Source organism: Camellia sinensis, chromosome 3 (assembly GCF_055761805.1).
Source record: "Camellia sinensis isolate YWXY chromosome 3, ASM5576180v1, whole genome shotgun sequence".
Lineage (NCBI taxonomy): Eukaryota > Viridiplantae > Streptophyta > Magnoliopsida > Ericales > Theaceae > Camellia > Camellia sinensis.
In genome coordinates this window covers 162391592-162406898 of record NC_138963.1, presented here as the reverse complement: position 1 = coordinate 162406898, position 15307 = coordinate 162391592, and positions in this window count along the sequence as shown.

Sequence of the window (15307 nt, the reverse complement as noted above, 5' to 3'; positions counted from 1 at the left end):
ATGTGTAAATGAGTTAGCACTCTTTTGTTGTAACCAAGTGTTAACTTGGAAAGCTGTAAGCCCTTAGGGCATTTGCTTTTGTTGTTAACATGTAATACTTTTGTAATGAAGTACTCTGATGAATAGAATAATGTGAAGCTTTTGTATATCAATGCATGTCTGTATTAATGGGTTTAATGTTGTTATTTTGAGGGCGTTACAACTTGGTATCAGAGCGTACCGGGTTCGAATACTTTGGGTACGTGGGAAGTGATTAGGATCACAATGGGTTTGTCTCGCTTGATAGAGACTTAGATGTAGTGTCATATGCTATGTGCTTAATTGATAACATGCTTATGTGACTATGTGGGTATGGGATTTAATTTGTAGGATGTTGGTTGGATCATTGGGTTTCTGTGAGTCTTGTTGGAAAGGCACTTGATCAATGCTGTTTCTAACTGGAACTCAAGTAACGCCTCGGGACTATCATTATCCGGAAATGAAATTTGTAAGTGCTTATGTGTTTATGTGCTTACGGGGAATGAATTACAGTTGTCCATGCATTAGGACGTGAGTGTTTAGTTTCAGCACATTTATGAATGTGCTAACGTTATGAGTTACCTTTATTAGGATGTCAGGACGAGGGCGTGGCAGGCGTGGTAGGCAGGAGATGCCGTTACCGGAGGAGGTTCCGGCAGTGCAGGAGGGAATTGGTCAGGCCAATGTGGCCGAGCCAGCGGGTCAGCAAGCTATGAGTGCTTTGGCACGAGAGATAGCAGGAGCTTTGGGTATTCTCAGAGCTGGGAATCAGATAGCTGAAGCAGGGCCTTCTTTCTTGAAGAGGGAGTTCTTCCGGTCTAATCCGGACGAGTTTGTTGGAGATCCAAAGGAACCACTGAAGGCTGACGAGTGGTTAGAACAAATGAGTAAGACGTTTGAGATGCTTGGCAATGAGGACGAAGCTTTGAAAGTGACCTTGGCATCCTTCCAGCTGAAGGGAGATGCGGGTCAATGGTGGAAATACGAGAAGGCTCGTGTGGGTGGTACTTGGGAGGCGTTTGTGAATGCTTTCCAAGAGAGGTTCTTATCTGTAGTTGCTAGGGAGAAGTTGAAGGATCAGTTTAGCCGGCTTAATCAGCAGGGTATGTCTGTGGCAGAGTTTGAGGCCACTTTCACTAGTTTGTCCAGGTTTGCACCTGAGTTGGTGGCGTTCGAAGAACGCCGTTGCTATGAGTTTGAGTGGAAGTTGAGGCGGGGCCTCAAGTTGAGGGTTGGTGGGTCTTACATCCGAAAGTATAGACATTTAGTGGATGCTGCAGCTCATATGGAGCTTATGATGCAGGAGGAAGACGAAGAGAAGCATAGAGGCTCCAAGCGGGGCCAGGAGGGTCAGGGTGATGGCAGGAGACAGAGGGGTTATAACCCTCAGCAGTCCCAGGGTGGAGTTGTTAGATCGACCTTTCCGGTGCCGAGTGCAGGCTCGGGAAGAGGCAGTCAGAGAGGCTTGACTTGTTTTGCGTGTGGCCAGCTGGGTCACAAGTCTTCGGTTTGCCCGTAGAAGGGCGGAGGTCAGAGAGCTGCTTCTTCTTCAGCTAGACCCCAGAGTCAAAGTTCGGGGAGGGGGCAGCCCTTATCTTGCTATCAGTGTGGGCAGCCTGGGCACCTGAAGAGGTTTTGCCCACAGTTGAGTGCCACTTCAGGAGCGTCTGGTTCTAGACAAACGCAGGGATTTCAGCCAGCTCAGTCTGTGCAGGCCTCGAGGGCCAATTTGGGGGCTTCGTCGTCCTAGTCTGTGCAACAGTCGTATGCTCCGAGAGGAGAGTAGGTGGATCAGGGGCCTACAGGGCGCGTGTATGCTGTTACAGCGCAGGACCTAGTACCGGCTCCATCAGTAGTAAGAGGTACTTTTCTGTTTTGCAACTCGGTTGCTAATGTGTTGATTGACACGGGTGCATCTCAATCTTTTGTATATGCTGCATTTGCATCTGTTTTGGAGTTGGAGTTAGCACAGTTAGCATCTCCTATTTGTGTAGTGTCACCTCTTGGGGGTGAACTGATCTTGAAACAAGGTGTTAGAGGTTGTGATATAGAGGTCGCCGACCATAGGTTTCCTTTTCCGTTTGTTGTCATGCCCATGAAGGGTTTTGATGTTATTTTGGGTATGGACTGGCTATCGTCATATCGGGCTGTTATAAATTGCTACCGCCAGAGGGTCACGTTATGTACTTTGAGCGGGGAGTGGTTCCATTTCTTGGGAGACCAGGTTGGTAGTGTTTTGCCACCGGGGTATGATTCGCGAGGGCGAAGTGAGCTCAGTGGTCTACTTGCTAGCTTTGAGAGCGGTGAGTGTGATGAGACCCAGCTTGTGTTGCCGAGGGTGGTTTGTGAGTATTCGAATGTTTTTCCCGAGGACCTTGTTAGTTTGCCACCTCACCGAGAGATAGAGTTCTATATTGATTTAGTGCCCGGCATGGCGCCGATTTCTATGGCACCTTACCGTTTTGCTCCAGCAGAGTTGGTTGAGTTGAAAGTTCAGCTCCAGGAATTTGCTAGATAAGGGTTTTGTCCGCCCTAGTGTGTCGCCGTGGGGAGCACCGGCCCTCTTTGCTAAAAAGAAAGATGGTGCCTTGAGATTGTGTATCGACTATCGAAAGTTGAATGAGGCTACGGTCAAGAATAAGTACCCTATGCCCCGTATAGAAGATTTGTTTGACCAGTTGAAGGGTTCCCGTTGTTTCTCTAAGATAGACTTGAGATCGGGTTACCACCTGTTGAGGGTCAGGGAAGAGGATATTCCTAAGACGGCATTCCGTACGCGGTATGGCCACTATGAGTTTCTGGTGATGCCATTCGGGCTTACCAATGCACCGGCAGTTTTTATGGACTTGATGAACCGGATCTTCCGGGAATTCTTGGATCGATTTGTAGTCGTTTTCGTGGACGACATTCTTATCTATTCGTCTTCAGAGGAGGAGCACGAGGAACACTTGAGAGTGGTGCTTGAGTTGCTTAGAGCCTATAGGCTGTATGCCAAGTTTGGGAAGTGTGAGTTCTGGCTAGAAGATGTGAAGTTCTTAGGCCATGTGGTATCCAGGGAAGGGGTGTCTGTTGATACATCCATGATTGAGGCAGTGCAAGATTGGGCACAGCTTAAGAGTGTGTTTGAGATCCGCAGTTTTCTGGGATTAGCTGGGTATTACTGTCGGTTTGTGAAAGATTTCTCCAGGCTAGCTTCGCCGTTGACTAGATTGACGCAGAAAGGGGTCAAGTTTGTATGGAGTGAGACTTGTGAAAAGTCGTTCCAAGAGTTGAAGGTTAGATTGACCACCGCTCCGATTTTGATTATTCCGGAGAGAGGATCGGGTTACGCAGTTTATTGTGATGCCTCACGAGAGGGTTTGGGTTGTGTATTGATGCAAGAGGGGAAAGTGGTAGCTATGGCTCACGTCAGTTGAAAATACACGAGAAGAATTACCCTACACACAACCTAGAGTTAGCAGCGGTGATCTTTGCCTTGAAGATGTGGAGGCACTACATGTATGGTGAGAAGTTCGAGGTGTTCTCGGACCACAAGAGTTTGAAGTATCTGTTTACACAGAGAGACTTGAATTTGAGGCAGAGGAGATGGATGGAGTTCATTGAGGACTATGATTTTGAGTTGCACTATCACTCGGGGAAGGCCAATGTTGTGGCCGATGCCCTTAGTAGGAAATCCATTAGTGATGTAGCTTGTGTAGCCATCCGGGAATGGGGGATGTTGGGTGTACTTGGTGAGTTTGATTTGCATTTGGGCGAATCTGTTGAGGCTGCGGCCTTGTTTTCTGTTGTTGCGCAGCCTACACTCGTGACTAGAGTGCTAGAGGCACAGAGAGGTGACCTTGAGGTAGAGTCCTTCCGAGGGAAGATCTCCAGTGGGAAGGCTGAGAAGGGTTTGACGGTGTATCCCGACCTGAGTGTGAGATACTGAGACGGTTTGTTTGTGCCAGAGTCTTGCCGAGAGGAAGTACTCCGAGAGTTCCATCATTCGCGCCTTACGGTGCATCCGGGAGGCACTAAGATGTATCGGGATTTGGGTCGCCAGTTTTGGTGGCGGGGTATGAAGAGAGATATGGCTGTTTTCGTATCTAAGTGCCTTACTTGCCAGCAAGTGAAGGCCAAGCATCAGAGGCCAGCGGGTTTGTTGCAACCCTTGCCTACTGCCAAGTGGAAGTGGGAGCATGTCACTATGGACTTCGTTGTAGGTCTTCCGAGGACTTAGCGGGGTAGTGATGCTATTTGGGTGGTTGTAGACCGGTTGACTAAGTCGGCGCACTTCATTCCCATGCGTGTGAGAGATTCGGTAGATCATCTCGCAGACTTGTATATTCGGGACATAGTGAGATTGCACGGGGTCCCAGTGACGATCGTCTCAGATAGAGATCCTCGTTTTACTGCTAAGTTGTGGCAGAGTTTGCAGAGTGCCTTGGGTACTAAGTTGACCTTTAGTACGACTTATCATCCTCAGACTGACGGGCAGTCCGAGCGTACTATTCAGATCCTTGAGGATATGCTTCGAGGTTGTGTCCTTGACTTTAGTGGGACGTGGGAGAGGCACTTACCATTGGTGGAGTTTGCCTACAACAACAGCTTTCAGTCTAGTATCGGTATGGCACCGTTTGAGGCCTTGTATGGCCGACCGTGTAGGTCTCCAGTTTGTTGGGCCGAGGTGGGTGACGCACCTTTGTTGGGTCCGGAGTTGGTTAGGGAGACAACGGAGAAAGTTGAGCTTATCCGTAGGAGGCTTGTTACAGCCTAGAGTCGTCAGAAATCTTATGTCGACCGTAGGAGGAGGCCTTTGGCGTTCGAGGTAGGTGATCATGTCTTCTTGAAAATATCACCTAGGCGAGGTTTGATGAGGTTTGGCAAGAGTGGGAAGTTATCCCCTCGGTTTATTAGGCCTTTTGAGATCCTTGAGAGGATTGGCGAGGTTGCTTATCGTTTGGCGTTGTCGCCACAGTTGTCCGGTGTTCATGACGTGTTTCATGTGAGTATGCTTCGGAAGTATGAGCCGGATCCATTGCATGTATTATATTGGACCGACTTAGAGGTAGATGAGGATGCCTCGTATGAGGAGAGACCGGTTCGGGTCTTGGATAGGCGGGATCAAGTCCTGCGTGGCAAGACCATCCCTTTGGTTAAGGTTTTGTGGAAACATCACGGAGTGGAGGAAGCCACTTGGGAACGTGAGTTGGAGGTCCGAGAGAAATATCTGGACTTGTTTATTGATGAATAATCTTGTATTTAGATTTTGTAATGTTGTTGGACTTAAGAGCTTTACATATGTCTTAAGTTGTAAAACATCGGTATTGTTTTGGTATTAATGGAAGTATGTTGTAGAACTTACCTTGATATGGGAGTTTATTATGATATTGCATATGTTGGCTATATTGTAGAATTGGAGTTGTATCATGTATATTGATTATGATATGAACTATGAACCATGTACATTGGAAATGGTTGGAAATGGAAGAAAATTGCATGTTGATAATGCACTTGCAATATATGTTGTGAAATGCCTCTTGAAAAGAGATGGAATTGACCGGTAAATGCTTAACATTTTGTCGTAATATTGTTGAGAATGGAGAAAACCTGTTTTTGAAAAACTTGTGTTTAATTTCGGGGACGAAATTCTTTAAGGAGGGGAGGTTATGGCGATCCCGGTTGCCCCTTTTTTGTTCTATTATATTCCGGACTCGGTTCCTTGAAGTTGGTAGTGGTATCTATCTTGTTGCCGTCCTTTAATTCCACTTGATTGAGTTTTAGGATGTTTTGGGCATGTTTGTTACAGGTTGGTTAGGCCTTGGTTTCAATTCTTTGTTGTTCAGTTTTTAGGCGATCTGCCCGAGCAGGTCTTCTTGCGCTCGAGCGGGGATTGCACTCCTCCAGTATTTCGTGTTCCTACAAAACTTCTGCAGATGTGATTTTTACGCTCGAGCGGGTTTGTTTACGCTCGAGCGGTGGCGCTCGAGCGGGTAGTACCTTCTGGATATAAGTTCTGGGAGGGGAAATCTACGCTCGAGCGGACTGGTTTTCGCGCTCGAGCGGAAGTGCTTTATTCTTGTGTCTTAGCGCTCGAGCGGGCATTATTGCGTTCAAGCGTGTTCAAATTTTTGTTCTTGGCGCTCAAGCGTTGTGTTCTCCGCTCGAGCGGGTCATACGTATATGAGTTATCTGCTGGGTGATTTTAAATCACTTTTTGCTTTTCTTTCTCTCTCCTACTTTTTCTAAAAACCATTTTTGAGAGCCTCTCTCTCTAGAAACTCCCTTCTCTCTAGGGTTTGATCTAGTTAGAGTGTCCTCCTTCTCTTCGGCCTTTGTAAAAGTTGTGTTGATCGTCGAGGGCGTCATTTTGATCCGAGAATCTTGGTCTTTGAAGCACTTTGGTTTTGGTCTCTTCCCCATCCGAGCTCTAACTTTGAGGTAGGGATAACCTACTACTTAATATGAGCTTTGTCTTCAAATTTTAGTATTTTGAGATGTTGGGGTTGGTTTGGTAATTTTGTGAAAGTTTGGGACTTTTGTGTAAATTTACAAAAAGTTGGGGTTTTAGCTATATAAAACCTAGATGCACGTTTGGCATGAAAAAGTGAAGTTAATGTTGAAACATTAATGAAAATGGAACCTAAGGGTTGTAATGTTGATTATGGAAAATGCCCTAATTACATTGGTTAATTAATTTGCACAATTAATTATGGGAAATGAGGAATTGATTTGGAAAGATATGGGATTAAAGGGTGTAGTTGGATTATTTATCACTCACCTAGTTGGAATGTTGATTATATATCCATCGTTGCATTTATTTTCTGTATAGAAATTATTGCTTTGGGCTATCGGTAGAGGGTAGTCTTGATTGTTGTAGACAATGAATGATGATTAGGCAAACTGAAACTAATCACTGGAATGCGTCATTGAGCATGACGGTTGAAAGAATACATTAAATTTATGTGTTGTGGGATGATGTGTATAATTATTATTTATATGCATTGTGTTGTTTTGGAGGAGATAGGGGATGTACTCCACGGTTCAGGGGAAGATAAGGGATGGACCTCTAAACCGGATGTTGTTGGGAGGAGATAGGGGATGGACTCCATAGATAGAGCTCATATGCTTATCTATTAATGTGTTGACAGAGCTCATATGCTTGTCATTGGAAGTGTGATAGTGCTCTTATGCATATCTATGGAAGTGATGATATAGCTTGTATGCTTATCTGTTGGTGTGTGATATAGCTAATATGCTTATCTATTATGAAATGGGAAAGTGTTTAATATGAGTTACTGTCTCATATGAATTGTTTGGCCAGGTTCTGAGCCATGGTTATAAATTGAGAATTGAAAGGAATTGGAAAATGGGTTATAACATGGACTTGTATGTCATGAAATCGTAAAGTGTGTTAAGGGAAAGTATCAGTGTTGGCCATCTATCAACTGCTAATCTTTTAGTCATTGTTCATATTTGGTTTAGTGTATTTCTACTAGGTTGTGGCTCACCCTATATGGGAATATCATTTTCAGGTACAGGTAGCATGCCACCTCCAAGGACGTAGCTTGGGAGGCTAGAGGCAGGCGGACTTTTGTTGTTTTATTTCTTTGACGTATTACATGTATATTCAAGCCAATGGCTTAATGTGTAAATGAGTTAGCACTCTTTTGTTGTAACCAAGTGTTAACTTGGAAAGCTGTAAGCCCTTAGGGCATTTGCTTTTGTTGTTAACATGTAATACTTTTGTAATGAAGTACTCTGATGAATAGAAGAATGTGAAGCTTTTGTATATCAATGCATGTCTGTATTAATGGGTTTAATGTTGTTATTTTGAGGGCGTTACACTGAGAGACCTTTTTGATTACTTTTTGTAGTACATGTATATCAAGCCAAGGGCTTATTTTGTGTAGAGTTAGTACTCACCTTTTTGTAACCAAGTGTTGACTTGAAAAGTTGTAAGCCCGTAGGGCATTTACTTTTGTTGTCAACATGTAATACATTCTGTAAGAATACTCTGATGTATGAAATGTGATATCTCTTTCTCGTATCATGGACGTCTGTTTGTGGGTTTATTTTGAGGGCGTTACAATTAGGGATTAATTTATTTATATAGTTATATTAGGAAACTGGGCCCAAGTGTAATTACCTTAAATATTTATTAAAGATAAGTATAAATTCATATAAATTATGATCAAATCTGTGGGTGGATTCGCGCTGGCCACGTGTTGGATTGAAATCCCGCCTCGACAGCCGAAAATGGATCGAAGAAATCAAGAAAATTTTGAGAATTTTTTGGATTGTGGTGGTTGTTGAGAAAAAAGAACTTTCTGATCCATTGTAATTTTTGGGAAAAAAGACGGAGATGTAGAGATTGTTACAAAACTTTAGAGAGGGAGTGGCTTTCATTGTGAAAGGTAGGTTCATTTTTTCTATATTCTTGGCATTTACCCTGAAAGTAGGTTCATTTTTTTCATATAAAGTTGCGTTATGAATGTGGAAAGTTTCGACATTTCCATTTCTATTTCATTTCCTTCACTAGTAACTCTCCATAGAAAAGCAAGCAATTCGTAGAGCCAAATCTTTACAGCTGTAACAACTCGAAAATTTAAGTTGTCCCGTAAATTTTATACTAGTATTATGGTTGTATGTGATGATATATTATTAAATAAATAATAATAAATACAAAATCTAATTTTGCCTTGGATTATAAAATATAGGATTAATTAGGGATTATTATTTGGCGCCAAATTAATAGAAATATGGAACTATAATATTAGTTGGGTCAAATTAATGTTAAAGATAGTAAATAAAAAAATATAAAAGTATGTGTAAATAAATAATAATATTGATAACAACAACAATAATAATAATGGGTGTGGTAGTAAAATAAATAATTAATTTTCTGTTGGTATACGATAGAGTGTAATTTAATGAGGGATTAATTTATTTATATAGTTATCATAGAAAACTGGGCCAAATTGTAATTATCTTAAATATTTATTAAAGATAAGTATAAATCCATTTAAATTATGATCAAATCTGTAGGAGGATTCGCGCTGGCCACGTGTTGAATTGAAATCCCGCCTCAGCTGCTGAAAATGGATCAAAGAAACCGAGAAAATTTTGATTTTTTTTTTGGATTTTGGTGGTTGTTAAGAAAAAAGAACTTTCTGATCTATTGTAATTCTTGGGAAAAAAGATATAGATGTAGAGATTGTTACAAAACTTTAGAGAGGGAGTGGCCTTTATCGTGAAAGGTAGATTCATTTTTTTCCATATTCTTGGCGTTTACCCTGAAAGGAAGGTTCATTTTTTTCGTATAAACTTGGGGTATCAATGGGGAAAGTTTAGACATTTCCATTTTAATTTCATTTCCTTAACTAGTATCTCTATGTAGAAAAGCAAGCAATTCATAGAGCCTAATCTTTACAGTTGTAACAATCCAAAAATTTAAGTTGTCCCTTAAAATTAATACTAGTATTATGGTTGTATGTGATGATATATTATTAATTAAATAATAATAAATACAGAATCTCATCTTAAGGAATTATAATATTAGTTGGGCCCAATTAATGTTAAAGATAGTAAATAAATAAATACAAAAGTTTGAGTAAATAAATAATAATAATAATAATAATAATAATAATAATAATAGTAATAATAATAATAATGGGTGTGGTAGCAAAATAAATAATTAATTTCTGTTGTTATACAATAGAGTGTAATTTAATTAGTGATTAATTTATTTATATAGTTATATTAGAAAACTAGGCCAAAGTATTGTTATCTTAAATATTTGTTAAAGATAAGTATAAATCCATATAAATAATGATCAAATCTGTGGGAGGATTCGCGCTGGCCACGTGTTGTATCGAAATCCCGTCTTAGATACCGAAAATGGATCGAACAAACTAAGAAAATTTTGACGATTTTTGGGGTTGTGGTGGTTGTTGAGAAAAAAGAACTTTCTGATCCATTGTAATATTTGGGAAAAAAGACAGAGATGTAGAGATTGTTACATTGTTTTAAAGAGGCAGTGGCTTTTATCATGAAAGGTAGGTTCAGTTTTTCCATATTCTTGGCGTTTGCCCTGAAAGGTAGGTTCATTTTTTCCATATAAAGTTGAGGTATCAATGTGGAAAGTGTTGACATTTAAATTTCAACTTCATTTCCTGCACTAGGAACTCTCCGTAGAAAGGCAAGCAATTCATAGAGCCTAATCTTTAGAGCTGTAACAACCCGAAAATTTAAGTTGTCCCTTAAATTTTATACTAGTATTATGGTTGTATGTGATGATATATTATGAAATAAATAATAATAAATACAGAATCAAATTTGGCATTGTATTATCAAATATGGGATTAGTTAGGGATTATTATTTGGGGCCAAATTAATAGAAATATTGAATTATAATACCAGTTGGACCAAATTAAAGTTAAAGATATTAAATAAATAAATATAAAAGTATTAGTAAAATAATAATATTGATAAAAACAACAACAACAACAATAATAATTATAATAATAATAATGGGTGTGGTAATAAAATAAAAAATTAATTTTCTGTTGGTGTACGATTGAGTGTAATTTAATTAGTGATTAATTTATTTATATAGTTCTATTAAAAAAGTGGGCCAAAGTTTAATTATCTTAAATATTTATTAAAGCTAAGTATAAATCCATATAAACTATGATCAAATCTGTGGGAGGATTCGCGATGGCCACGTGTTGGATCGAAATCCCGCCTCTGCTGCTGAAAATGTATCGAAGAAACAGAGAAAATTTTTAGAATTTTTTGGATTGTGTTGGTCGTTGAGAAAAAAGAACTTTATGATCCATTGTAATTCTTGGGATAAATGACAGAGATGTAGAGATTGTTACAAAACTTTAGAGAGGGAGTGGTTTTATCGTGAAAGGTAGGATCATTTTTTCCATATTCTTGGCGTTTACCATGAAAGGTAGGTTCATTTTTTCCATGTAAAGTTGGGGTATCAATGTTGAAAGTTTTGACATTTCCATTTCAACTTCATTTCCTTAACTAGTAACTCTCCCTACAAAAGCAAACAATTCATGGAGCCTAATCTTTAAAGCTGTAACAACTCGAAAATTTAAGTTGTCCCTTAAATTTTATACTAGTATTACGGTTGTATGTGATGATATATTATTAAATAAATAATAACAAATACAGAATCTAATTTGGCATTGGATTATCAAATACGGTACTAATTAGGGAATATTATTTGGGGCCAAATTAATAGAAATATGGAATTATAATACTAGTTGGGTCAAATTAAAGTTAAAGATAGTAAATAAATTAATATAAAAGTATGAGTAAATAAATAAATAAATAAATAATAATAATAATAATAATAATAATAATAATAATAATAATAATAATAATAATAATAATAATAATAATAATAATAATGGGTGTGGCAGTAAAAAAAATAATTAATTTGTTGTTGGTATACGATAGAGTGTAATTTAATTAGGGATTAATTTATTTATATAGTTATATCAGAAAACTAGGCCAAAGTATAATTATCTTAAATATTTATTAAAGATATGTATAAATCCATATAAATTATGATCAAATCTGTGGGAGGATTCGCGCTGGCCATGTGTTGGATCGAAATCCCGCCTCAGCTTCCGAAAATGGATCGAAGAAACAGAGAAAATTTTGAGGATTTTTTGGATTGTGGTGGTCGTTGAGAAAAAAGAACTTTCGGATCCATTGTAATTCTTGGGATAAAAGACCGAGATGTAGAGATTGTTACAAAACTTTAGAGACGGAATGGCTTTTATCGTGAAAGGTAGGTTCATTTTTTCTATATTCTTGGCGTTTACCATGAAAGGTCGGTTCATTTTTTCCATGTAAAGTTGGGGTATCAATGTTGAAAGTTTTGACATTTCCATTTCAACTTCATTTCCTTTACTAGTAACTCTCCCTAGAAAAGCAAACAATTCATGGAGCCTAATCTTTAAAGCTGTATCAACTCGAAAATTTAAGTTGTTCCTTAAATTTTATACAAGTATTACGGTTGTATGTGATGATATATTATTAAATAAATAATAATAAATAAAAAATCTAATTTTCCAATGGATTATCAAAGATGGGATTAATTAGAGATTATTATTTGGGGCCAAATTAATTGAAATATGGAATTATGATACTAGTTGTATCAAATTAAAGTTAAAGATAGTAAATAAATAAATATAAAAATATGACCAAATAAATAAATAATAATAATAATAATAATAATAATAATAATAATAATAATAATAATAATAATAATAATAATAATAATAATAATAATAATAATAATAATAATAATGGGTGTGGTAGTAAAATAAATAATTAATTTTCTGTTGGCATACGATAGAGTGTAATTTAATTAGGGATTAATTTATTTATATAGTTATATTAGAAAACTGGGTCAAAATGTAATTATCTCAAATATTTATTAAAGATATAAATCCATATAAATTATGATCAAATCTGTGAGATGATTCGCGTTGGCCACCTGTTGGATGGAAATGCCGCCTTAGCTGCCGAAAATGGATCGAAGAAACCGAGAGAATTTTGAGGATTTTTTGGATTGTGGTGGTTGTTGAGAAAAAAGAATTTTCTGATCCATTGTAATTCTTGGGAAAAAAGACAGAGACGTAGAGATTGTTGCAAAACTTTAGAGAGAGAGTGGCTTTTATCGTGAAAGGTAAGTTCATTTTTTCCATATTCTTGGCTTTTACCCTGAAAGGTAGGTTAATTTTTTCCATATAAAGTTTGGGTATCAATGTGGAAAGTTTTGACATTTTCATTTCAATTTCATTTGCTTCACTACGAACTCTCCACAGAAAAGCAAGCAATTCATAGAGCCTAATCTTTAGAGCTGTAACAACCCGAAAATTTGAGTTGTCCCTTAAATTTTATACTAGTATTCTGGTTGTATGTGAAGATATATTATTAAATAAATAATAATTAATACATAATCGAATTTGGTATTGGATTATCAAATATGTGATTAATTTGGGATTATTATTTGGGGCCAAATTAAAGTTAAAGATAGTAAATAAATAAATATAAAAGTATGAGTAAATAAATAATAATATTTATAACAACAACAACAACAACAATAACAACAACAACAACAACAACAACAACAAGAATAATAATAATAATAATAATAATAATAATAATAATAATAATAATAATAATAATAATAATAATAATAATAATAATAATAATAGGTGTGGTAGTAAAATAAATAATTCATTTTCTGTTGGTATACGATAGAGTGTAATTTAATTGGGGACTAATTTATTTATATAGTTATATTAGAAGACTGGGCCGAAGTTTAATTATCTTAAATATTTTATGAAAGATAAGTATATATCCCTATAAATTATGATCAAATCTGTGGAAGGATTCGCGCTTGCCACGTGTTGGATCGAAATCCTACCTCAGCTGTCGAAAATGGATTGAAGAAACCGAGAAAATTATCAGGATATTTTGGATTGTGGTGGTTGTTAAAAAAAAAGAACTTTCTGATCCATTGTAATTCTTTGGAAAAAAGACAGAGATGTAGAGATTGTTACACAACTTTAGAGAGGGAGTGGCTTTTATCATGAAAGGTAGGCCATTTTTTCCATATAAAGTTGGGGTATCAATGTGGAAATTTTTAACATTTCCATTTCAATTTCATTTTCTTCACTAGTAACTCTCCATAGAAAAGCAAGCAATTCATTGACCCTAATCTTTACAGCTGTAACAACCCGAAAACTTAAGTAGTCCCTTAAATTTTATACTAGTATTATGGTGGTATGTGATGATATATTATTAAATAAATAATAATAAATACAAAATCTAATTTTGTATTGGATTATCAAATATGGGATTAATTAGGGATTATTATTTGGGGCCAATTTAACCGAAATATGGAATTATAATATTAGCTGGGCCAAATTAAAGTTAAAGATAGTATAGCGATCCGGGGTTTACCCTTGTTGTACAGTGATCCGGACATGTGTCCGTGGATGTTGGTAGTTGTTTATTATCTTGTTTACATCCTTTTTACTTTGTATTTGAGTTTTGGGATGTGTTGGGCAGGTTTGTTATAGGTTGGTTGAGTTTAGAAACCAAAACTAGTTGCCCAGATTTTGACCTGTCCGCTCGAGCCGGGGTTTGGGCGCTCGAGCGGGAATTGCACCTATCCAGTATTTCCTGTGCAGTGTTGGACGCTCGAGCGTGTAGTTGGCCGCTCGAGCGGGGTTGTGTGAGTGCCGCTCGAGCGGGGAGTTGGAAGCTCGAGCGGAGACCTGGTTCGGTAAAAGTTCTGGGAGTGTGTATCCGCCGCTCGGGCGGGATTGTTGACGCTCGAGCGGGAGTCTGTGAGTGACGCTCGAGCGGGGTGTTTGACGCTCGAGCGGGGCGACTGGGTTTAAGTTCCGAGTTTTGACTTTTCAAATCACTTTTTCACTTTCTCTTCTCTCTCCTACTTTTCCAAAAACACCATTGTTGAGCCTCTCACTCTAGAACTCTACCTTCTCTCTAGGTTTTGATCTAGTAGGAGTGATTTGCTCATCTTTGGCCTTTACAAAAAAGTTGTTGATCGTCGAGAGCTACATCTTTGGCCTTTACACGTTGGGTTTTGTCATCTTCTCCCTTGGAGCTCCGAATTTGAGGTAGGGATATCCTACTCCTCTCTATGGATTTTGTCTTTAAATTTTGGTATTTTGAGATGTTGGGGTTGGTTTGGTAAGTTTGTGAAGGTTTGGGGCTTTTGTGTTATTTTACAAAGGTTGGGGTTTTATTTATAATAAACCTAGATGCATGCTTGGTATAGAGAAATGGAATAAATGTTGAATCATTTATGAAATGGGACCTAAGGGTTGTAATGGTAATTATGGAAAATGACCTAATTACATTGTTTGATTAATTGAGATAATTAATTGTGAGAAATGAGGAAATGAAATGGAATTGTTGAGATTGGGAATGTATGGGGTAAAAGGGTGTAGTTGAATTATTTATCACTCACCGAATTGAAATGTCGATTGAATATCCATTGTGCATTTATTTTCTGTTTAGAGATAACTGCTTTGGGCTATCGGTGGAGGATAGTCGTGATTGTTGTAGACAATGCATGATGATTAGGCAAATGAAAACTAATCAATGGAATGTATCATGGAATTTGACGGTTGATAGAATACATTAACTGTATGTATTGAGTGATTGTATATAGAACCAATGTGTTTGTATACGTTATGTGTAGAGCAGGAGATGGGGGATGTACTCCGCGGTTTAGGGGAAG